Raw genomic sequence first — 25,243 nt, 5'->3', positions numbered from 1 at the left:
GCAGTTCAAGTGTGAGGAGAAAAGCGAGATGTAGCAATAACAGGGGTTGGCATAGTTCAGGGAATAGATGTTGATGTCTGCAGCAAAGACAGAGAGTCCCAAAGGCTGTGTAGCCAAAGTTCATGACGTCTATTCAGGGCTGGAGAGGAGGCAAAGAATCCACTTATTGTGGTTCACGTAGTTACCAATAATGTAGTTAGGGCAATGTAGGGGTGGCACAGTGGATTAGTGGCTAGTACAGCTGCCTCACAGCACCAGGGACCTGGGATCAATTCTAGCCTTGGGTGACTGTCTGTGTGCAGTTTTCACATTCTCCCTGTGTCTGCGTGGGTTTCCACCACAGTCCAAAGATGTGTAGGTCAGATGGATTGGCCATGATAAATTGCCCATGATGTGTAGGTGGGAGAAAGGGTTGCTGATTCATGGAACATTTGCATTAATACTGGGGAAATAAATCTGCTATTTTGGTGAGACAGGTTTCATTTGCACTATGCTGGGACCAGTGTCCAGGTGGATCAGAGAGCTGCGATTGCAGATAGGGCTATAAATAAAGTGTTCAATTGAAAGCAAGTTTAAAAAATCAAAAAGAAACAAGGAGGCAGAGCTGCAGGGTAGTGAGGAGGTGAATGATAACCAAAGTGTCAAAGCAAGCACCAGGAAATTTAAGTAGAAAAGTGCAGCGGTCAAAGCTTAAGGCTCTTTAGCTGAGTGCACACAGCATTTGTAACAAGCTTAATGAGTTGACGGAGCAAATAGAAATAAACGAATATGGTTTGAAAGCGAGGACAAGGACATGGTTGCAAGGTGACCAAGACTGGAAACTCGATATTCAAAGTTCCAGCAGAATAGATATAAAAAGGAAAAAGGAGTGGGGTAGCATTGTTAATAAACAAAGATATCAATGTGGTGATGAGTAATGCTTCATCAAAGCTGTGCAGCTGAGTGCAACCACTCCAAGGTTCTGTGCACATGGTTGGTATCGGTATGCTGATTGTGGCATTGAATTCCAGTTCCAGAAGGTCACTGACGCACATGGACCTTGGTGGCCTTTGCAGCTGGAATGAAATGATAGGGAACACAGTGATGAGCAGTGATAAAGGTGCACCAGATCGTGATGTGGAAACAGTTTAGGAAAAAAGTGAGAACTAGCAAGAGAATGAAGTTATGGAAGAGACTTCGTCTGAATCCCAAAGAGTTCTGTCACTGCAGGACACGGTATAAATAAGGAAGTCATGGAGCTAATTGCCATGGGTGATTCTCACATGCACAATTGGATGGATGAGTGTAACATGGAAGACAAATTCGTAGACAGAATTAGGGATTATTTCTTAGAACAATACGTAAGAATCCTTTAGGGAGTAGTGATCACGACAAGGCAGAATTTCAAATTCAGTTTGAGGGAAAGCAACTCAGGTCTTAAACTAACGTCCTCAGCTTAAATGAAGGCAATTACAGAGATATAAAAAGTTGTCAAACTATCCAGCTGGGAGAATACACCAAGAGAAGATCAGTGGTGAGTAGTGGCCAGACATTCACTCACAATGCTCAGCAAAAATTTATTCCAGTCTAAAATTAGGACTCTATGTTAAGGATGAATTACCCATAGATAACAACAATGGTCGTAGAGAGTTTCTAATCAAAAACTGAGGCTTGCAAAGTGGTGAAAACTAATGGTGGGCCAGAGGATTGGGAATTCTTTTAAGGAATATGGATCACCAAAAAATTAATAAAAAAGGAGAAAATTGATGATGAAAGTAAATTGTCAAGAAATATAAAAATAAACAAGAATATCTACAAGTACATAAAAAATAATTGAATAGTTAGTGCTCCTTTATCCATTCAGGGGATGAGGGTATCACTGGCTAAGCAGTGTTTATTGCCCATTCCTAATTGCCCAGAGGGCAGTTCAGAGTCAACCACATGGCTGTGGACCTAAAGTCACATGTAGGCCAGACCAGGTAAGGATGGTAGTTTCCTTTCCCTAAAGGGTATTAGTGAACCAGATGGGTTTTTCCCCAACAATCAACTCACAGTCTCATAATTCCAAATATTTATTGAATTCTAATTCCACCAGCTGCTGTGGCAGGATTTGAATCTAGATCCCCAGAACACTATCTAGGTCTCTGAATTAACAGTCCAGTGACAATACCACTAGGCCATCACCTCCCCTACCTGATTACAGGACCATTAAGGATGTGACTGAGGAATTAAGACAGGGAAAAGGCAGACAATTTAAACTAATATTTTACATTGGTCTTCACATTCAAGGGAACTGGGAGGAAGGACCTTGTAACAGTCTGCATCATGAAGCTCAAAGTATTTGACAAATTAACGGGATGAAATACAGACAAGTGGCCTGACAGCCTGCATCCCAAGGGTTTTAAAGGAAGTAACTCCACAGAGAGTGGAGGCATTGGTCAAGATATTCCAGAACTCACTGAATTCCAGCAGATTGGAAATCCACTAATGTGACACCCTTGTTCAAGATGGAGTAAGAAAAAAAGCAGGAAACTAGACCAGTTAGCTTAACATCAGCCATTGGGAAAATACTAGAGGCTTTTATGAAGAAAGAAATAGCAAATATTTAGTAAAGTTTAAAACAATCAAAGAGATTTGATATGAATTTGAGAAGGGAAGTCATGTTTGACAAATTTGCTAGTATTCTTTCTGGGGAAATAAATAGCGACATCTTGAAAAATGTCCATATTACAGAGAAGGAGGTGCTGAACATCTTAAAATACATAAAAGTGGATAAATCCCCAGGACCTGATCAGGTGTACCCTAAAACTCTGTGGGAAGCTAGGGAAGTGATTGCTGAGCCCCTTGCTGAAATATTTTTATCATTGATAGCCACAGGTTACAAGTTAGCCAGGAAGGACCTAAAGTTTACAAGTTAGCCAGGAAAGACCTAAAGAGAGAGCTAAGAAGAGCCAGGAGGGGACATGAGAAGTCTTTAGCAGGTAGGATCAAGGAAAACCCTAAAGCTTTCTATAGGTATGTCAGGAATAAAAGAATGACTAGAGTAAGATTGGGGCCGGTCAAGGACAGTAGTGGGAAGTTGTGCGTGGAGTCCGAAGAGATAGGAGAGGTGCTAAATGAATATTTTTCGTCAGTATTCACACAGGAAAAAGACAATGTAGTCGAGGAGAATACTGAGATACAGTCTATTAGACTAGACGGGATTGAGATTCATAAGGAGGAGGTGTTAGCAATTCTGGAAGGTGTGAAAATAGATAAGTCCCCTGGGCCGGATGGGATTTATCCTAGGATTCTCTGGGAAGCTAGAGAGGAGATTGCAGAGCCTTTGGCTTTGATCTTTATGTCGTCATTGTCTTCAGGAATAGTGCCAGAAGACTGGAGACTAGCAAATGTTGTCCCCTTGTTCAAGAAGGGGAGTAGAGACAACCCTGGTAATTATAGACCAGTGAGCCTTACTTCGGTTGTGGGTAAAGTGTTGGAAAGGATTATAAGAGATAGGATTTATAATCATCTAGAAAGGAATAATTTGATTAGGGATAGTCAACACGGTTTTGTGAAGGGTAGGTCGTGCCTCACAAACCTTATTGAGTTCTTCGAGAAGGTGACCAAACAGGTGGATGAGGGTAAAGTGGTTGATGTGGTGTATTTGGATTTCAGTAAAGCGTTTGATAAGGTTCCCCATGGTAGGCTATTGCAGAAAATACGGAGGCATGGGATTGAGGGTGATTTAGCAGTTTGGATCAGAAATTGGCTAACTGTAAGAAGACAGAGGGTGGTGGTTGATGGGATAAATTCATCCTGGAGTTCAGTTACTAGTGGTGTACCTCAAGGATCTGTTTTGGGGCCACTGCTGTTTGTCATTTTTATAAATGACCTGGATGAGGGCGCAGAAGGATGGGTTAGTAAATTTGCGGATGACAACAAAGTTGGTGGAGTTGTGGATAGTGCGGAAGGATGTTGCAGGTTACAGAGGGACATAAATAAGCTGCAGAGCTGGGCTGAGAGGTGGCAAATGGAGTTTAATGCGGAAAAGTGTGAGGTGATTCATTTTGGAAGGAGTAACAGGAATACAGAGTACTGGGCTAATGGTAAGATTCTTGGTAGTGTGGATGAGCAGAATGATCTCAGTGTCCATGTGCATAGATCACTGAAAGTTGCCACCCAGGTTGATAGCGTTGTTAAGAAGGCGTACAGTATGTTAGGTTTTATTGGTAGAGGGATTGAGTTTCGGAGCCATGAGGTCATGTTGCAGCTGTACAAAACTCTGGTGCGGCCGCACTTGGAGCATTGCGTACAGTTCTGGTCACCGCATTATAGGAAGGATGTGGAAGCATTGGAAAGGGTGCAGAGGAGATTTACCAGGATGTTGCCTGGTATGGAGGGAAGGTCTTATGAGGAAAGGCTGAGGGTCTTGAGGCTGTTTTCGTTAGAGAGAAGAAGGTTAAGAGGTGACTTGATAGAGACATACAAGATGATCAGAGGATTAGATAGGGTGGACAATGGGAGCCTTTTTCCTCGGACGGTGATGGCTAGCACGAGGGTACATAGCTTTAAATTGAGGGGTGATAGATATAGGACAGATGTCAGAGGTAGGTTCTTTACTCAGAGAGTAGTAAGGGCGTGGAATGCCCTGCCTGCAAAAATAGTAGACTCGCCCACTTTAAGGGCATTTAAATGGTCATTGGATAAACATATGGATGATAATGGAATAGTTTAGGTTAGATGGGCTTCAGATTGGTTTCACAGGTCGGCGCAACATCGAGGGCCGAAGGGCCTGTACTGCACTGTAATGTTCTATGTTCTATGTTCTATGTAGGTGAGGTGCCGGAAGACTGGAGGTTGGCTAATGTGGTACCATTATTTAAGAAACGTGGTAAGGAAAACTCAGAGAACTACTCACCGGTGAGCCTGATATTGATGTTGGACAAATTGTTGGAGGGAATCCTGAGGGACAGGATTTACATGTATTTGGAAAGCCAAGGTCTGATTAGGGAGAGTCAACTTGGCTTTGTGCGTGGGAAATCATGTCTCACTAACTTGATTGTATTTTGTGAAGAAGTATCAAAGAGGATTGAAGAGGGCAGAGCAGTGGATGTGATCTATATGGACTTCAGTAAAATGTTCAACAAGGATTCTCAAGATAGAATGGTTGGCAAGTTTAGATCACATGGAATAGAGGGCAAAATGGCCATTTGGATACAGAACTGGCTTGAAGGTAGAAGAGAGAGGGTGGTGGTGGAGGGTTGCTTTTCAGACTGGAGGCCTGTGATCAGCGGTGTACCATAAGGATCGGTGCTGGGCCCACTGCTTTTTGGCATTTGTATAAATGATTTGGATGTGAACATAGGAGGTATGGTTAGTAAGTTTGCAGATGACACCAAAATTGGAGGTGTAGTGGACAGCAAAGAAGGTTGCCTCAGAGTACAACAGGATCTTGATCAGATGTGCTGATGGGTCGAGGTGTGGCAGGGGAGTTTAAATTAGATAAATGTGAAGTGCTGCATTTTGGGAAGGCAAATCAGGACAGGACTTATACACTTAATGGTAAATTCCAGGGGAGTGTTGCTGAACAAAGAGACCTTGGAGTACAGGTTCACAGTTCCTTGAACGTGGAGTCGCAGGTAGATAGGATAGTGAAGAAGGTGTTTGGTATGCTTGCTTTTATTTGTCAGTGCATCGATATAGGAGTTGGGAAGTCATGCTGTGTCTGTACAGGACATTGTTTGGCCATTTTTGGAGTATTGCATGCAATTCTGGTCTCCCTTCTATGGGAAGGGTGCTGCGAAATGAGAAAGAATTCAGAAAAGATTTACAAGGATGTTGCCAGGGTTGGAGGTTTGAGCTTTTGGGAGAGGCTGAATAGGCTGAAGTTATTTTCCCTGGAGCATCAGAGACTGGGTGGGTGACCTTATAGAGGTTTATAAAATCATGAAGGGCATGGATAGGGTAAATAGTCAAGGTCTTTTCCCCAGGGTAGGGGAGTCCAAAACTAGAGGGCATAGGTTTAAAGTGAGAGAGAAAAGATTTAAAAGGGATCTAAGGGGCAACTTTTTCACACAGAAGGTGGTGCGTGTACAGAATGAGCTGCCAGAAGAAGCAGTGGAGGCTGGTACAATTACAACATTTAAAAGGCATCAGAATGGGTATATGAATAGGAAGGGTTTTAGAGGGATTTAGGCCAAATGCTGGCAAATGGGGCTAGATTTATTTACGATAACTAGTTGCCATGGACGAGTTGGACCAAAGAGTCTGTTTCTGTGCTGTATATCTCTATGACTCTATATAACAAGCAGTGTTCATAAAAGGGAACTGGTAGATGCAGAATATTTGGATTTCCAGAAGGCATGCAATAAGGTGCCATATATAAAGTTATTGTACAAAATAGGAGCTCACATAATGGAGGGGTAATGTATTAACATGGATTGAAGATTGGTTATCCCACAGAAAACAGAGAGCCTTTCTTCAGAAAATGAGAAGAAGAAAGGTCTCGACCTGAAATGTCAGCTTTCCTGCTCCTCTGATGCTGCTTGGCCTGCTGTGTTCATCCAGCTCTACACCGTGTTATCTCAGATTCTCCAGCATCAACAGTTCCTACTATCTCTTAGCCAAAACTATTTGGTCTTTTTTAGTTTAGAAAGGTATAACTAGTGGACTACTGCAAGGGTCATTTGTTGGGCCTCAATTATTTGTGATCTATATTATTGACTTGGAGGAAGGGGAATAGTATAGAGTATCCAAATTGGCTGATGACACAAAATACATGGGAGGGCATGTTGAAGTGAGGACATAATGAATTTGAAAGGGGATATAGACAGATTGGAAATAAAGTTAGCAGATGTAATTCCATTTAGGAAAATGAGAGTTCATGCACTTTGGTAGGAAAAGTTCAAAATGCAGGGTATTAGTTATATTGAGAGAGACTCCAAAAAGTACAGCACAGAACCATCTGTATGTTCTTGTGCATGAAACACAAATGTATGCAGGCGTAGTGAGTAATTAAGAAGTCAGATGAAATTTTGGTCTTTACCATGGAAGAGTTGGAGATAAGAAATGAATATTTAAAAACACACCTGGAGTACTGTATGTATTGTTTTACAGTAAGAATTACTTTGTAAAGTGACATGAGTTAGCTTAGCTCAATCGGCTGGACAACTGGTTTGTGATGGAACAATACCATGTTCATAGAATCCCTACAGTGTGGAAACAGGCCATTCAGTCCATCAAGTCCACACTGCCCTCTGAAGAGACATCCTACCCAGACCCATTCCCCTAATATCCTGTGTCTAACCCACCTAACCTAAACATCCCTAGGCACTATGGGCAATTTAGCACAGCCAACCCACCTTTGGACAGTGGGAGGAAACCAGAGCAAACCTGCACAGACATGGGGGGAAATGTGCAAACTCCACACAGACAGTTGCCCGAGGCTGGAATTGAACCTGGGTCCCTGGTGCTGTGAGGCAGCAGTGCTAACCACTGAGTCACCATGCTGCCCTTATAAAGTAGCAATGTTGCTATAACCCTAGTGAACCATTTGGCTGCTCTCTCATTAGAGAGGAAAGAGACAGCTGGTGCAAGGATTGAACCCACAGTGCTGAAGTTACCCTGCATTACAAACTAGCCATCCAGACCACTAAGATAACTGACCTTGCTCCCTGAATACTTAGAGCCTCCATAGCAGAGAATTGAACCTCAGTCTCCCACATGACAGACGGGGATACTAACCACTACACTACCAAGGACAGGGCGCTGTGTGAGCCCAGAGGAGACTACCATGAAGGTCTCACTTTCTCAACCTTGCCCCTCACCTGGTGAGGTATGGTGACCCTCAGGTTAACCTACTCTCTCTCTCTGTCTCTCTCTCTCTCTAATGAGACAGTGACTTTACACTTTCTTTATCAAAGAAAGGATTTATTGACATCGGAAACATGCAAAAAATGTTCACTGGGATGATTCCTAGGATGAAGGGTTTGCCTTATCAAGAACGGCTAAAAAGATTATACCTTCATACATTAGAGTAGAAGAATAAGTGGTGATCTTCTTGAAACATAAGATTCTGATGGTACAGGGCCAGGTATATGTTGAGAAGATACTTAAAGTAGTTTGGGAATCTCAAACAACAAGATATAGTCATAGAATAAGGGAACACATTTAAAACCAAGATGCAAAAGAACTTATCTCAGAGGACAGCGAACATCTGGAATTGTCTATCCCTTCTTGTCTGAGAAAGGACATTCTTGCTATTGAGGAAGCCCAGTGAAGGTTCACTGGATTAATTCCCGGGATGGCAGGACTGACATATGAAGAAAGACTGGATCGAGTGGGCTTGAACTCACTGGAATTTAGAAGAATGAGGGGGGGATGTCATAGAAGGATATAAAATCCTGAATGAACTCGACAGGCTCGATGCAGAAAGAATGTTCCCAAGGTTGAGGCAGTCCACAACTAGGGGTCACAGTCTAAGAATAAGGGGTAAGTCATTCAGGACTGAGATGAGGAAGAATTTCTTCACTCAGAGAGATGTGAACCTGTGGAATTCTCTCCCACAGGAAGCTGTTGGGGCCAGTTGATTAGATATGCTCAAGAGGGAGCTAGACATGGCCCCTGTAGCTAAAGGGATCAAGGGGTATGGAGAGAAAGCGGGAATGGGATACTGAAATTGAACGATCAGCTATGATCATATTGAATGGTGGTGCAGGCTCAAAGGGCCGAATGGCCTACTCCTGCACCTATTTTCTATGCTTTTATGTTTCTCAAGGGCAGCTATAGACAGGCAATAAATAATGGCCCAGCCAGTGTCACCGATATCCGATGAATGAATGAAGGAAGAAAGCAACAAATGGCCTGACTGGTCAAGGCCTAGTCTGTAAAAATCAAAGCCTTTAGTCCACGCTATAGTCATGTTCTTAAATTTATAGGGTCACTGGTGTTCTTTCAGTGGCACCAGCACTCAGATGCCACATGAAACTATCTTTTAAAAAAAAGGACAAAAATATATTGTAGCCCTGATTGGAATACCCAATGGGTTTAAAACGTTTAATTCTATCAGTAAAATAATGTCCAAAACCCATTCATAGATGTGTAGTAAAATATAACAAAAAGCTGCAAAAAGTGTTAACTCTCTGTGGTCTGAAATGTAGTGGGGCAAAACATTTACCAAGTGACATCATGTCACTTTACAAAGTAATTTTACATACTTTGTTCTAAGAAATAAAGAATTTTCCTCATAATTTTAAAGCATTATTTTTAATTCCATTATTGTCTTTTCTTTGAATGTACACAAATTTTCCATTTGTCACAAAACATTTTTTTGTAAAGCAGATATCAGCTTTAAAAAAAATGCACAGACAGAACATTCCCCAATCTCTTTTGTTTATCCTTTAATTCCTGAAAGGGGATTGGTTGGCTCAATGGCTATTTTATGTTGCAAAGTGATGCCAAAAGCATGGTTTAATGAGGTTACCATGAAGGATACTCCTTCTCAAACTCTGCCTTCACCTGAGGCATGGTGACCCTCAGGTTAAACTCACCGCCAGTTGTCTCTTTCCCCCAGTTGAGAGAAAGCAGCCCTTTGGCCTGGTAAGATTATGGCAACTTTACCTTTTGTCTCCTGGAAGCAATTTTCAAAATCTGAGTTGGAGGATGTGCCAAATTTCTCTGCATGTTTTGGGAACAATGTACAGATTTGTACAGCATAAAATGTTTTGTTTCTTTTCCTTAGACCAATTCTTTTTGAACCTGTGGTTGTTTCAGACCATGCCTTATTCCAACACTAACTGGACCTGGATATAAAGAAATGTTCTTCTCCATAGGGTCAGGATAAGGATATTGGATAGTGGTGCTGGAACAGCCAAACTCCTGACTGTTTCAATCACTGACTTCCTCACCCTCTTCTCTGGTCTTAATCTCACTTGCGGCAGCCTCGTTACCTCTTATCTAAGTGTGCTAGAGGGTCCATTCGCCTGTCCTTCTTATTTCTTCTGCTTCACTGGTTCCAGGAGCATTTTCCTTCTGTCTCCACCTCACTGCACTGACCAGTTAAAGCAGAGAGTGAAGCACTTTTAACTCTGCTTCAGCACTAGTATTTTTTAAAGAGTCTCCTGTTATCGCATCCTTTACAACAGACCTCAGTATTTTCCCTACTACTGATGTTACCCTAACTGATCTGTAATTTCTGGTTTTCTCCCTCCTTCCTTTTTCCAACCATGGGGTTACATTTGCCCCATCTAATCAGCCATGATGTTCCAGAATCTACAGAATTTTGGAAGATGACATACAATGCATCCTCTATTTCCATGGACACCTCCTTCAGTACCCAGTGACATTGAACATCAGGTTGTGGGAAGTGGTAGCTTTAAGTACCATTAATTACTGTAATTTTTTCTATTACTAATTTCCTTCAATTCCTCCTATCCAAAGTGCTATTGCTCTTCAAATACTTTTGGGAAGATTTTTATGTTTTCTTTGTGAAGACTGAACAACAGTATTTGCTTAATTCCTCTGGCATTTCCTCACTTATCATTACCAATTCCCTCATTTCAGACAGTAAGGGGTTTACATTTGTCTTCACTAATCTTTTTCTCTTTACATACTTAGAGAAGCTCATAGAATCCACTTTCATGTTCCTAGCAAGTTCACTTTTACGCTCCATTTTCCCTCTGCTTAATTAAGCTCTTGGTCCTCCTTTGATGAATGCTATACTGCTCCCAGTCATCAGGGTTGCTACTTCTTTGAGTAACTTTTTACAACTCATTTTTTAATCTCCCAATGTCCTTAATTTACTTTCTTAGCCCTCATTGGGCACTTTTCCCGGTTGTGTTCCTCCGTGTGAAACAAATGTATAACTGCTGCAAAACATGCATTTATTGTTTAAATATGATCTATTGCCTAGCCACTGGTTTTTTTTAATGAAGTTACCCAGTCTATCGCAGCCAATTCACCCTCACTCCACTGTTGTTTCCTTTGTTTTGATTTTAGATCCTAGTTTTGGATTGTGCTATTTCATTTAATATCCTAAAGAAAATTCTAACAGTTATGGTCACTTTTACTAAACGCCCTCCCATAACAAAATTATTAATTGACCCTTTCACATTGCACAAGACCAAATCCTGTTCCCAGTTTAATTCCTCAATATACTGATCTAAGAATCCAAGACTCCTGGAAATCATCCACCAATATTATGGGAAATGTGGTTTGCCCAGTCAATATGCAGATTAGAAAATCACTCATGTAGCACACCTTGTTGCATGATTCTTCAATTTTCTGTTTCATGTCATCCCCTTCTCTCCATTATTGTTCAGAGACCTATTGATAACTCCCATTAATATTTTCCATCCCTATGCATTTTAGGCCCACCCAGACTGATTTGACATCCAGATTTCCTGCGCCAATATCATTTCTCCCTATTGCACTGATTTCATCTTTCACTAACAATGCCACATCACCTACTTTTCTATTTCTTGTCCATCGCTAGCTTGAGGTCAGTTGATATTTTGTAAAATGAACCCTTCAGTTTTTATTAATCAATTTGAAACACCAGATATCAGAGGCCTTGTAGCTTTCTTTAACTTGCTTTTGTCCTGTTTGTTAAAGGCTGTTTATATTTGGACATTTTGAGAGAGTCTCAAAGCTATCTCTGTTAAATCTATTCCAAGTTTCAAAAAGAAAATAGAAAGATGTTGGTTCTAATTTCTAACACACTGATTTGAAAAATCGGAGACAACTTGCTTTGTTCAGAATTTAAATAGAACTCAGCAGTTAACTGTCGCTAATGATTAACTAGTACGTTCTCCAGGCAATGACTCCAAAAATCAAAGTTCACCAGCCGACCAAACAGTACTGTCCTCTTATGAAGTACGAATATTGTAGAATCAAAGAATTGCACAGAACAGAAAGAGGACATTTGACCCAATATGTCTTTACCAGCTCCTAAAACAGCTACCCAGCTAGACCCACTCTCTAGCTCGATCTCTGTAGCCTTCTAACTTTATTGCTTTCAAATATATATCCATCTCTGTTTTGAAATCTCCTATGGAATCTGCCTCCACTACTCTTCCAGACAGCACATTCCAAATCCTAACTACTCTTTGAGTAAAGAAGTTTTTCCTTATATCATTCCTCGGTCTATTGCTAACAACATTGAAATTGTGAAGCCGAGTTACTGACATACCAACTAGTGGAAGCAGAATATCCTTTTTTACATTATCAAAATTGTTCAGAATTTTTAACACCTTCAATAAGGTCACCTCTTAATCTTCTCTTCCCCAATCTCTGTAATCTTTCCTTGTATCTAAAATCCCTCATTCCCGGTATCATTCTAGTAAAGCTCCTTTGAACTCTGTCCGGCGCTTTAATGTTCTTCCTTAAATAAGGTGCCCAGAACTGAACACAATGCTCCAAATGTGGTCTGACTAATGATTTGTACAGGTGTAGGATCACTTTCTTGTTTTTATACTCTATGCCTCTATTTATAAACCCAAGCATCCTATAAATCTTCTGAACAACTATTTCAACTTGCCTGGCCACCTGCAGAGAATCATGCATGTGAACCCCAAAGTCCCTCTGCTCCTATACTCCCCTTAAAGTTGTACCATTGTCTCTCTGTGTTTCTTCTACCCAAATGATAACTAGCATTCTTGTGAATTGTCCTGATGAGCGCAAGATGAAAACGTTTGACAAAATGTTTCTTTTTACAAGCAAACCTTAAGTTCTATAAATAACAACATCTATGATTGACAAGCTATCAACCTCTCGCATTTGACTTCAGTCACTTAGACTCAAAAAGTTCAGCTGAATCTGAACAATAATGAACTTACCAAATGCCAATAAACAGGATAACTGCACAGATGAGTGACTACAATCCCCTCAAACGGAGGTAATAAATATTTATGTTGCAAAATTCACTTAACCAGATGCAAACAATTTACGTCCCATTAATCTTCAGAGTAACCGATGTTCCCTGACATTTTCATCTGATTGGAATTATTTTAATTTACGTCAGTGGATAACTTACTTTGTTACTTAATTAATTTAATTTTGTTTTATTTATCCATTTTCTTTAAATGTGTTTCCTGTGAAAAAGGTTTCTTTTTTTTAAGAGACATCTCCTTAAGATACTGGTGGAAGAGCATCAGCTGGTGAGAGCTGTGGGTGGCATTTGCTGGGGTGGATGGGGGTAGGAAGAGGAAGTAGAGGGATTGAGAGGCAGCTAGGCTACGACTGGTCTATGCCCCCCACCCCAGGTCAGGGAGGAGGAGATCAGCTAGTCCTCCTGTTCCTAATCACACCCGCCTCTTACTGGATGTGTGTGAGTAGGAATAGACTCAGATTTAGTGACTCCTTGTGGTTGCCAAACTACAGGGATAATTTGCTTGTCTCACAACGGACTAATGGCCAATTAGGTGAAATATTAAAGGACTCGTGGTACAACTGTCGCTAAAAATTTGGGGGATCAACACCGACTCAAAACAAAGGTTCACATATACATTTAAATACATGTAATTATTCCTTTCTCTCTTAAAGTCTTTATTTTTTTCATGCGGCTCTGGAGGTAGCACTTCTTTGACTGAGCTAGAAAGTTGTGTTTCCAAATCCCACCTCAGAAACATGGACCCAGGAGTCTAGACTAATATTCCCAGTGAAACACTCAGGCAACATTTAAGCTGCTGGCAATCAGTTGAGATGTTAAATATTAAACTGAGGCCAATTTTGAAACTTGTTCACTGTTCCATTTGACTCAACATTTTCTTTTCATTTGGGTCCCTGGGCTGTGGTCATCACTGGCAAGGTCAGCATTATAGCCCACCCCAAATTACCACTGAGAATGTGGTGAGGGAACTTCTTGAACTATTTGAGTTCACATGATGTAGGTACACTCACAGGGCTGTTATCTAGCACCAGGTGAAGGAATGGCAATATGGTTTCAAGTCAGTATGGTGAGGTTCCTCTGCATCTGCTGCCTTTTCCTTTAGGTGGTAGCTGCCATGGATTTGGAAGATGCTGTCAAAGGTAATGGGTTTATAGCAAAGTTTATGATCCACGTGAACTTTCTCCCACAATGGGTCCCAATAGTTTATTCCTTATGTACTTAATTGAGCATCTTCTTAAATACATGCTGTTGTGACAAAAAGCAGAGGAATTCTCTCTCGTACCTTGACCAATATTTATCAATCAAACCAAAACACCTAAAACAATGATTACTGAGTCATTATCTTGTGTGTGTTGAATCTCACTGTGTAATTTGGCTGTTGCAACATTAAGTAAATTTCATTGAAATTTAACAGGCATGCTGTCTGACTGTCAAACTTCATCCAAATGGAAAACTGGTCTTTTTAGCTTCTAATTGATGTAGGATGGGGTATTGGCTGATTAAAGGATGGTGAATGGAAAGAAGTACCTCTTATCACATTTGGCAATCCTAAATAAGCATAGGCATTTCATTGGCTCTTAAGAACTTTGGGACATCTCAAGTCATGAAAGGCGTTATAGAAATGCAAGATATTTCTTTTAAAGAAGCTGAACAAAATTGACACAATGTTATGTAAATGATTAAATTTGGCTGGATATTAATACCTTATATTCAAACTCATCAGGCAGGTTTGTATCTTTCATTACCTGGAACAGATCACAGCAGTTTCTTATGTTGATATTGGCATTAGGTGGTGTTTGAGCCAGGTTTGCTTGGCCTGTTTACCACAGACACAAATCTCCTGCGGTACACTGGTTATCAATGCTGTCTCAGTTGGCACTACATTCCTTGTGACAAAATACACTCTATGCAGTAGGAAACAGCTGAGAACAACACTGTGGAATGCATGCCAATCTGAATGAAAACCTCATAATGGCAAGTAGGGCAGTACAGAATATGTTCATCTGTTCCCTGGAGGCAACCCTATTGTCCTCAATGAAATCACTATGGACCCCATAACAGGGACAGGATTGGGACAGTATAATTGCTTCATTCCTCAACTCATATAATCTCTCCAAGCAAATACAGCCTTGTTCATACATGTACACGCACACACAATGCACATTTGTAATACATCAATACATGATATGCAACAATTTTCACAATGGACATGAGACTTTTGGACAGCAAACAAATTATATTTGCGTAGAAATATATCTGCTGACATGTGAATATATCTGCCATGAACACCAGAATATATCCTCCATACAGTCACCAGTTATAAACTGCCATGGAATAAATGCATCTTGAAGTAGGAATAACCAAGATAATGAAACAACTGACAACTGGGAACAGCCTTCACTCAGTTTAACATAGAACATAGAATTGTACAGCACAGTACAGGCCCTTCGGCCCACAATGTTGTGCTGAACTTTTACCCTGAACCTAAGGTCTTTCTAACATCCACCCCTACCTTATACTATCATCCATATGCCTATCTAATAGCCGCTTAAATGCCCCTAATGAGGCCGACTCCACCACCCTCTCCGGCAATGCATTCCACGCCCCTACCACTCTCTGAGCAAAGAACCTACCTCTGACATCTTCCCTATATCTACCTCCACTCACTTTAAAACTATGCCCCCTTGTAATAGCTACCTCCACCTTAGGAAAAAATATCTGGCTCTCCACTCTATCTATACCTCTGATCATTTTGTACACCTCTATCAAGTTACCTCTCATTCTTTGTCATTCTAAGGAGAAAAGCCCTAGCTCTCTCAACCTTTCCACGTAAGACCTTCCCTCCATTCCAGGCAACATCCTGGTAAATCTCCTCTGCACCTTTTCCAACGTTTCCACACCTGTCCTGTAATGAGCGACCAGAACTGGACACAATACTCCAGATGTAGCCGAACCAGGCTTTTGTATAGCTGGAGCATAACTTCACGGCTCTTGAACTCAATCCCTCTATTAATGAAAGCTAACATACCATACGCCTTCTTAACAACTCTATCCACCTCGGTGGCATCTTTCAGGGAACTGTGGACATGAACCCCAAGATCCTCCACACTGCCAAGAATCTTTCCATTAATTCTGTATTCTGCTTTCAAATTTGCCCTTCTAAAGTGAATCACCTCACACTTTTCAGGGTTAAACTCCATCTGCCACTTCTCAGCCCAGCTCTGCATCCTATCAATGTCCCTTTGTAACCTAGAACAGCCCTCCGCACTATCCACAACTCAACCCACCTTTGTATCGTCCTCAAACTTACTAATCCACCCTTCCACTCCTACATCCAAATCATTTACAAAAATCACAAATAGAAGAGGACCCAGAACTGATCCTTGTGGTACACCACTCGTAACTGAGTTTGTTCACCTTTGGGAGAAAGCCGGAACAGGGTGCCGAGTTGAATGATCAGCCATGATCATTTTGAATGGTGAATGGCCTACTCCTGTTCCTATTTTCTACATTTTCAGGTTTCTAACTCTGTCCAACACCAACTCTTATTTTCCCTGTGCTTGGAAATTAATGGAAATCTTAATGATGATAGAGCTACATCCCCCATTTCTATTTACAGGTAGTAGGGATGGCTTGGGATGGGCTGACGCTGAGCAGGGGGTGATCTCAGGGGCAGTACACCAGAGACTTTTCTGCTGAGTAATGATAATTATTTGCTGGAGGTGTGCTTTGGCCAGAGGCTCTTTTCTCATGCTGTCCCAATGTATAGGCAAGCAGGTTACTCCAGAAAAATACAGCATAAAGCCCAAATGTAAAACAATTAAGATAAAGGTGTGTATATAATCAATAGCTAGTCCAATGTCTAGTACAGAGTACCGCCGCAGTTTTGGGTAGCAACAATAACAGTAAAGATACAAAGAGTGTACAGAACACGAAGATATCAAGAATGAAAAGTTGTAGTTATGTACAAAGGCCCACAATTCAGCAACTATCCATGGAAGCAGAAAATGCTAAAGTGGAGATTTCTAAATGGTCTTAAATTTATGAAACATTTCACGGGAGTCAACAGAGAATGACAATGATGCCAGGTTGCATTCTAAAATCATCATCAAGAATAACAAGAGAAGTTAAAATAAGATCTCCATAGTTATGTTCCCATGGAGACCAAAAACTTTTTAAAAGAGGTTGATAACTGAAGGACAAGATTTCATGCATTAAGCCTCTTACTGCAACAAACAAATTCAAATCTAACACAGGTAACTAATTCATCAAACTAATGAAAAGGGACTTTTGTATCAACTGACTAACATAATTTAAATACATTAGATATTCTTTTGCTACAGTATTACAACAGCATGTCCAAGTTATTCCAGTTCTCAGCGGACTCTGTTCTCCTGGCCTTGCTATGTCAGAACTTCCAGTATCCTGTGAGAGTCATTCCACTCAGTTTCTCCAAACCCGACTTTTCCAACAAAGCCCACCTCAATGGATCCTTGTGCTTTAAATCTCCAAGAGTGACATCAGTTCTTGTAAACAGAAAGCAAACTCTCAAAAGGTTCCTGCTTTCTTGCCAACACAAAGCAACTCTTCTCTCCTCTTCACAGCAGTGGTGGCTGCTTAGATCCTCCACACAGCCAGTAACCGCATGTTGTTCTTTCTCTCCCTTTCTTTGCCTCAAAGAGTAGCTGTCCCAGGTGTGAAAACTCTCTCCTAGATGTTTAATTAGGTTCCTGTTTGAGCTTCTTTCCCCAAGGCACCCAGATTACAACAGCCTGTCTCCAAGTGAACATATTTAGTATGACCTCATCAACCCCCTTTCCAGAACATTCTGTTTCACTTCAAATTATAAGAGACATTCTGGACCATAACCATCTTAGTAAGTCAAACGTTTGTGAAACCATTCAAAGGGGTATGGGCTGCTAAACACAGGGAGGGGGTCAGGGAACTAACCATTGCCTCTGTTAACACAAAATTGAATTATTATTTGAAAGGCAGGAAGTTGCCAAGCCATTTGAAGATCAGAGGGCAGTGAGTTGAGTTTTGCGTGGATCCAGCAAAGAGATATGATGTGCATATTGAACCAAACAGTCACTTTAAAGTGTAAGCATCTCGAATTCAATGGAATTATATTTACTTATCAATATCTGAATGAATAGATAAATACATCTGATTACAACATTATTACCAAGGAATGTTTAGAGGAATTAGATGGAATGAGAAGTCCATTACAAAGAGATTGAACAACAATTATTGACACAGAGAAAGGTCTACATGCAATGCCAAGTAAATAGATTAGGCTCAGCATGACCTGAACTGTAAAATGATCTTGTTCAACTGATCTGTTAACGAAGACACTCAGGCAATGACAGAGCAACAGTTCAGGTCCTAGGATTTTACATCTGCACAATCGGTGAAATTTATCTGTTGTTGGTGCCAGGAGAGCAAATATGTTTTTCTTCCCTCTATCTGCTCGTGTCTATTGCCCGTTGCTGGGCTCTGAGTACATGCTGTTTCCTGAGACTGTCCAACAGACAGTCTTTCTTGTGAAAGTGCGTAGGTTGTAACATTAAAGCCAAACCAAATCCTGACCAATGGCAAACATTGGAAGTGGGAAAACTGGCCGATCTTCTGGATCATCTAGAACAGTTACAGCACCCCTCTGCTTGTGTGTTTGTATGGTCTTGTGATCAATACATAGGATAATGGCATGATGGAAATGTCACATGACTCGTGACCCTGAGGCCCAAACTAATCTGAAGGTATGGGTTCAACTTCTGCTCATGACAAATGATGGAATTTAAATTCAATTAATTGAAACCTGGCTTCAATGAGAGATGTAAAAATCCACTTAGTTCACTGATGCCCGTTAGGGAAGGCAACCTGTTGACCTACATGTAACTCCAAGTGGTTGTCTATTAACCACTCTCCAAAATGGTGCAGCCAGACACTCAGTTCATGGAGCAATTCAAGGTAGCAACAAATGTTAGCCTTATCTATGCCCACATCTCATGAAGGAAGAAACTAAATGAAGTTTTGACTTGGTTCTGAAAGTTCCAATGTCGTGGAGCCATATATAGCACAACCTGGATGATTTGTGAAGCAAACTGGCAGAGAGAACTCGTTATAGAATTTTCCATATCCACAATGGATATAAAAGTCAAGCAGGTTCTAGAACAGCCAGGATATCAAATAAGCTATTTCTCCAGTTCCCTCATAAGGTCTAGGCCCAAAACGTCAGCCTTCCTGCTCCTCTGATGCTGCTTGGCCTGCTGTGTTCATCCAGCTCTACACCTTGTTATCTAATATTCTCATCAATTTTGTTTGGATTTGCTTTGAGACCCTAGTGATAAAAAGTTGTTGTAAACTTTATCTCAGAGCCATCCAGGGATGTCGCTAGTGCCTAAGTGTACACAAGGTTTGGTTACACATTTTAAAATATCTCCACAATTGTAAAATAGCTTCTAGCAGCTTCAGTGCTCTGTGTTTTCTTGATGACAAACCCACTCTAATGTTTAACCTGAGCACAGTGAATGTAGATCAGCCACCATACTCCCACAATTCAACATACAGCTACTGAGTGACTACAAAGGCCAGGAACAAAAGCAGTGGCCATAACCAGAATAGTTCACCAAGGCCTCTTCGACAGCACTTTCCAAACTTGTGACCCCTTCTGCCTAAAAGGACAAGAACAGGAATACCACCAGATGTAAGTTCCCCACCAAACCACACACCATTACTTCACTGTTCTTTCACTGTCACTGGGTCAAAGTCCTACCTTAGGTTGTGAACAAAAATGTTCCAAAAACATCAATTCAATGTAAGTTATTTCTGATTTACAATAGAATTTAAATCTGTTCTATAGTCATGCAAACTTTCTGTCTCTTTTGCACCTGAACTGCTTTTATTCTGCAAATGTTGTCACTTTAATTATTAATTGCGTGATGTCTCCAGGGCTGTGCCCTCAGAATGCTACTGAAACATAGAAATATAGAAGATAGGAGCAGAAGTAGGCCATTTGACTCATTGAGCCTGCTCCATCATTCAATATGATCATTAGCTCAATACCCTAATCCTGCTCCTCCCCCACATACTTTGATTAGCCACAAGAGCTATATTTACCTCCTTCTTGAAAACCCGTAATGTTTTGGCCTCAACCACTTTCTGTGGTAGTGAATAGTGATAGCTTACCATTCTCTGGGTGAATAAATTTCTCCTCATCTCAGTCCTGAAGCGTTTACCCTTATCCTTAAGCTATGACCCCTGGTCCTGGACTCTTCCACCATCAGGAAAATCCTTCCTGCATCTAACCTGTCCAGTCCTGTTAGAATTTTATAGGTTTCTATGAGATTCTCCCCTCATTTTTCTGAACTCCAGGGAGTACAATCCCAACTGACTCAATCTCTCCTCATACATCAGTCCTGCCATCCTAGGTATTAATTTAGTTAACTGTCACTGCACTCCCTCTATAGCGAGAACATCCTTTCCTCAAATAAGGAGACCAAAACTGCATATAAAATCTCAGGTGTGGCCTCACCAACATCCTGTATAATTGTAAGACATCCTTATTCCTATACGTAAATCCTCTCACTATGAAAGGCAACATACCATTTGTCTTCTTTGGTGCCTCTTGTGCCTGCTAGACCTGCATGCTTACTTTTAGTGACTAGTGTATGAGGACAATCAGGTCTCATTAAACATTCCCATATCTCTTAATTTACAGCCATATTTTTGCTACCAAAGTAATTGGCCTTTAGTTCCATTTCTGTAGCTCTATTATGTGGTTACACTCATTGTGACAGTGACACTCGGTTTGAGCTGTAAATCTTTCTCATCTTTGCTTTTCCCACTTGGATTAAGGCACTGTTTTAAAGTTTCCCCGGCCCACTTGGGATCTTAAACATTACTCTCAGAATCTCGAATCTCAGTTTGTTCCCCATTGAACTCTGACTTGGGACAGCTCCAACAGACACCGCCCTGGTGGTGCAGACATACCCACTGTAGAGTTACTGATTCTTTATCTCCTGGGAGTTGCTAACTCTCCTGTTGCAGCCTTTCTCTTACCGGGCTGGAAAACTTTTACCATTCACTGGAGTATTCTTCCTTGTTGACAATTACCATGAGCGTTTCTCCTGCAGGTTTCTTAAATCAGCTTTTCTGAGCTGCTGTGGGGTTACAGGGATAGGGAGTCTGGGTGGGATGCTCTTTGGAGGGTGGATGCTCTTTGGAGGGTCAGTGAAGACCTGACAGGCCAAATAGTCCCTATTTGAGTATAGAGCTTCTGTGGATTCCCCTATTGCTTTTGTACCGCCCTCTTGAAAATCAGAGAGGGAGGAGTTGGATTTTGCTTATTTCTGTTCTGCTGAAAGCTGGAGGATCCTGCAGTTGAAAGGGGAACTGCAAGAAGCCTTTGGCAAAGACAGCTATGTTTCTCCTGGAAAAGGAATGAAACGATTACAATTGTGGATACATTTGCAAGGAAGCACTACCGTCTCTCTTTCTCTCTCTCACTCTCTCTTTCTTTCTGTGAGTAAAAGACCAATCCTCAAAATCTCTGAGACACTGAACTGCTAACTCAAAACAAGACCTGGGTCTAACTGACCCGCTACCCAACCTGAGCATCTTTCATCATCCAGCAAGTGACTTCAACCTGATTTAATTAAGGGAAACTGAAAGTCATCCCAATCCACCCTTGTGGTTTGGACTCTTGATGCACAAGACTTTCTTTTTGCCTATTTTTCCCACCCATAATAATTCTTCAGTGTTGTCTATCCTATCTCAACCAGTCTGAGTATGAGTGTTTGTTGGTCCGGGTTAAAGAGAATGTGGTTTAAGTTCATACAGTAGTAGTTCATGATTTGTTTTCCCACTTGCTAAAGACTAAGTTTGTTCAGAATGACAGATTTCTCTACACAGTGTTTTTTTTATTCATTCATGGGATAAGGGCATCACTGACCAGGCAACATTTATTGTCCATCCCTAATTGCCCAGAGAGCAGTTAAGAGTCAACCACATTGCTGTGGGTCTGAAGTTACATGTAGGCCAGAACAGGTAAGGATGACAGTTTCCTTCCCTTAAGAACATTAGTGAACCAGACAGGTTTATCCCCCAACAATCGACAATGGGTTCATGGTCTTCATTAGATTGTTAATTCCAGATATTTATTGAATTCAAATTCCACCATCTGCTGTGGCAAGTCCCAAGAATGTTGCCTGGTCTCTGGATTAACAGCCCAACAATAATACCACTAGGCCATCCCTCCCCTGTTGCCAGACCTGCTGAGCTTTTCCAGCAATTTCTGTTCTTGTTCATAATGAATAGGTTTTGGTGTTTATTGATAAAACCTAGTTGGAGATTCTTTCTTTATCTCTGTAAGAGTAAAGGTAAAGAAATGTAATCATCCTGGTGATTCAGTTGGACATTTATTCTTCAGTGATGTCTCATGGACTGTGGGACTTGATTATCAGCACAGTCCTCCTGTCAGACCTGCAACAAAGTGTAGGAAACTAAGTCTCATGTGGTATTGGAAAATCACTTTCTGGTCTCCAGTAGTTAACCAGGTAAACTTCATCACATTTTGGAAACGAGTTACAGGATGACATGTTGCAAAGATTTCAAGAATTAGGTCTCACTCCTTTCAAATCCTGAACTGTTCTGCCCACAAATCCAGAAGACATCATCATAGTGGATGGTGCTTATGCCACTCCTCGATATTAACCCGTTCAGATCCTTAAGCAACAAAACTTGTATCTGTTCTGAGGAAGGGCCACCAGACCCAAAACGTTAACTCTGATTTCTTCTTCACAGATGCTGCCAGACTTGCTGAGCTTTTCCAGCAACTTTGTTTTTGTTGTTAAAACTTGTATAACAATGCTCAGAGCAATGCGAAGCAGAAGTACTTCAGACCTCGAGAAGAGGAATACCTCAAACGGAACAGCTATCATTGTCCAAGTGCAGCAATAATTGATCGGTACATAGAAACAAAATGCTGAAGACAGTAGAAGTCTTGAGATTTAAAAACTCGAAGTGCTGGAATTACTGAATGGCAGCACCCATGAAGAGAGAAAGATAATTAAAGTTTCAAATGTGACATTCAATGGATATTCACACACAATATACCTAGACAAATACAAATTATGTACCTACACACAATTTGTATGCACACGTGTACACGTGCTATAGATCATGTCCACATGTACATACAAAATAGAAACATTTTTTCCCTTAATAGGCATAATACTCCACCATTATCTCTGCTAAAATGATATGCAAATGTCTACCAGAACTCCAACCCACAGTCACAGCAATAAACAAAGCTGCACAATTTATTTATGCGTTACAAAGTTGCCTTCCTTCCACTTCACTTCACTTCAAAAGACAGAAAACGCTGACAATGTGTCTTCTGTTAGTGGCTTTTGTTTTACTGCACATTATGCGTGCTTTTATCCCACGCACATGCCTTCGTGTTTTATACTGATTCCAATTGCCTGTGCTCACTGTAAAGCTAATCCAGGGGATTGTATTTCGATACATGTGGTCCGAATCTTGCTCGGGATTCATTGAAAGCAGCTGTGGTGTCCAGTGTTGGGGCAGCGCACTGAAGATGAGAAACACGTCTCAGCTCACAGACGCCCAACACAAGGTCAAAACAAAACCTGCCGCTAGGATGGTAATGGACACTGGTCCAGGCCGTGGCACAAGTACCTGGAGTCAGCCTCATGACTTGATCAAGAGTTCATTATGTCTTTAGCAGAGCGGGAGAGAGGAAGCAAAAACAGCCTTGGTCCCTTAGATTTGCAGCAGCTAACTATTAGTTGCAGCTGTTTCAACAATAAACCACTTGAAATACAACCTTGCTGAATTAATAAAATTTGTAGCGGTGCAAGACGTATGATCTCAGATAATTTTTATTGTGCAAGCTGCTGTTTTGAGAGGATATTACACCCTGCATGAAACAACAGCTGAGGAATGTAAATCATTTGGAGCCCTTGGTATATTAAAATTAAATTTAAAAAGCTTCCAGTATCTGATTAGTCTTAACGTATAGACTGATGCTAGTAACAAATCATAAGCCATTAGCAATATTACGTTGCGAGATGTTTTGTTTTACCCAGTACCAAAGCCATAACATGTGCGTTAAATTGGCTCCACGGAGACCATTCTGTTTAAAAAAAATTACATTTGGTTATTAATAAATCCCTGTCCTGGTAGAACAAATATCGCTGTCAAGATGCATAGTGATTCCAGACATCAGTTCTTTAATGCTTTATAAATGAAATATCATTATTTAGAGCCATGATTAATTTCCTTGATGTCACCGACTAGGACATTCCTGGACTACATATACCACATCTTTGAAAGAAATGTAATCAGTTTTATTCATAAATTGATCTTTGTCAGCATGAGGCATTATGTAGTATTAGTAATTAAATGGAAAGCATACTTTAAAGGTGAGTAATGTATTTGAAGATTAGCACAAGCATTCAACGAGTAAGATTCAGGCGCATTAGTTGCCAATGGTCAGTGCAGTGTGTTACATTATTTCACGGCAGCCATCAAAATCATCTCAAGTACTAGCAAAAAAGATCCGAAAACCCTAACAGCAAAATATTTTGCACCGCATTTTCCATCCTGTGCTGGACTGTAATTATTATTCTGTAATCCAAGATGGCATCGGAACGTGGCGACATTATCTGCTTTTCACTGTGCCTAGGTACAAGTGACAACACATTAAATAAATAACTGTACTGACTTTCTCTTTGTCAAATACTTCCAATGTAAAAGGAATCATTATAGCAAGATTAAAGCATTTGCTTTCCCTTGGAAACTCTGGAATTTGCAACAGTCAAAATGTTTCAAGACGGCCTACATCAGGACCAGGACGTTTTGTCTGTTTTTGCTATCAGTATTTGTTCTTCCTTCTTCTTCTTCAAGAGTATTGGCACTTAATGATGTTTCTGTAGGGGATGTCAATACAGTGTGGAGCTGTCGGAACACAACAGGTCAGGCAGCATCAGAGGAGCAAGAGAGTCGACATGAGTCCTGATGAAGGGTCTAGGCCCAAAACATCGACTTTCCTGCTCCTCTGATGCTGCCTGACCTGCTGTGTTCCTCCAGTTCCACGCTGTGTTTGACTCTGACTCCAGCATCTGCAGTTTTTGTTATCTTCTGTAGGGGAGGGTCAACTTGCATAATATTTCCAAGTGTCACTTTTGGGAGTCTCTGAGAAAAGGTTGCTTGGGGCAAAGGTTTAAAGTGAGAAGGGAAAGATTCAAAAGGAACCTAAGGGGCGATGTTTTCACGCAGAGGGTAGTGCATGTATGGAATGAGCTGCCAGGGGAAGTGGCAGAGGCTGGTACAATTATATTTAAAAGGCATCTGGATGGGTACACGAAAGGA

This window comes from Rhincodon typus, chromosome 10 (assembly GCF_021869965.1).
Source record: "Rhincodon typus isolate 14 chromosome 10, sRhiTyp1.1, whole genome shotgun sequence".
Taxonomy (NCBI): domain Eukaryota; kingdom Metazoa; phylum Chordata; class Chondrichthyes; order Orectolobiformes; family Rhincodontidae; genus Rhincodon; species Rhincodon typus.
The sequence above is the reverse complement of the archived record's forward strand: the minus strand, read 5'-3'. Positions refer to the sequence as shown.